The sequence below is a fragment of the Sinocyclocheilus anshuiensis genome, unplaced genomic scaffold (genome assembly GCF_001515605.1).
Source record: "Sinocyclocheilus anshuiensis isolate Anshui unplaced genomic scaffold, SAMN03320099.WGS_v1.1 scaffold107, whole genome shotgun sequence".
Classification (NCBI taxonomy): Eukaryota; Metazoa; Chordata; class Actinopteri; order Cypriniformes; family Cyprinidae; genus Sinocyclocheilus; species Sinocyclocheilus anshuiensis.
The window spans coordinates 1,106,653-1,107,813 of NW_015549584.1; the positions used below are offsets into that span (position 1 = coordinate 1,106,653).

The 1,161-nt window shown below is 40.4% G+C and overlaps 1 long non-coding RNA gene across 1 annotated transcript in view; it reads left to right on the forward strand.

The window, feature by feature from the left end:
- Window positions 1–701, forward strand: part of LOC107657897 (uncharacterized) — a 10,879-nt gene extending 10,178 nt beyond the window's left edge. Inside the window, exon 3 of the long non-coding RNA XR_001630725.1 lies at window positions 486–701. This is a non-coding gene — a long non-coding RNA (uncharacterized LOC107657897). The remainder of the gene's footprint in view (window positions 1–485) is intronic.
- The last annotated feature ends 460 nt before the right edge of the window (window positions 702–1,161 follow it).

The window sequence follows — 1,161 nt, forward strand, 5'->3', positions numbered from 1 at the left end:
GTCACATGTGGTTGCCGCAAGCCCGCCGGCCGCTCCTTCGTTGAATCCTCTGGCCGCTCCTTCGTTGAGTCCGCTGGCCGCACCGTTCTCAAGCCCGCCGGCCGCCGCTCACTCAACCCCGCCGTGTGTGACGCTGTGTGTTTTGACAGGTGACTCATTCATTATAAAATTAAGAGCAAACGGTTCATTTGGTTGTTATGAATAAATTAACTTGTTTTAAGGTTAATTATTTTAGTATAAGGCTAAAAATCACACTTAAAACGTATTAGAAAACAAATTGGTCATTGTTCTAAAGTGTGAATAGAATCTGCACTTAAATTCTTGAGTCTGAAGGTTCGTCTGAGGACTGATTCATTTTCATACCTTACCAGTTCATATATCTCTACTTAAATGAGTGGATTATTTTTTAGTAAAAGTCTCATATATTCTCTAAAACTGTAAAGAGTTTGGGGAAATGACTCTTAATTAAACTGTCACCTTCTCAGGTCTCAGATTGTTCCCCAGACTCCCCAGACTTGTGTCCACTGTCCTGCATGGTGCCCTTTGCAGTCCGCAGGCTTTCCTGCCGAACCGTCCAGCTGCCCCCTTTGGCCTTCAGGCAGGCTGAGCAGTACTACTGTGAGAGGAAACCAGAGACAGAGACGGCCCAGCCTCGACCCACCAGCCTCCCCTTGAGAGCACCTCCACTCATTGCCATCACCTCTGCAGATACAAGCAGGTAAACAGCTGGGCTGTATTCTATATTCTTGTTATTGTCAATGATTGTTTTTGTTCCGTTTAACAGAAACAAAGAATGTATATATTTGCTATGAGTCAATATTATCAACTTTTTAGAAGAAATTAAAAGCCAATTTTGACTTAAAACAAAAACGTTTACTTTCAAACATGTAATCATCATGGGTCAAAGAGCCTCTTACAGCAAATTCAAATCTGCTTTTGCCTGACAGATGCTTTGGAGCTAATTGCACTTTTGATCTTGTTATTTCCTCTTGCTTTTGAGATTTTTTTTTTTTTTTTTTTTACAAGAACATTTGTTTTAGTCAAAGGCAGTGATACACTTTGATGATTCTGATTGCTAGGCTATACAGTAGCCTAACTGTTTATATTGTGTCATCATTTTAGCAAGCACATTTTATTGCATGTATGTAAAAGATCAGAAAA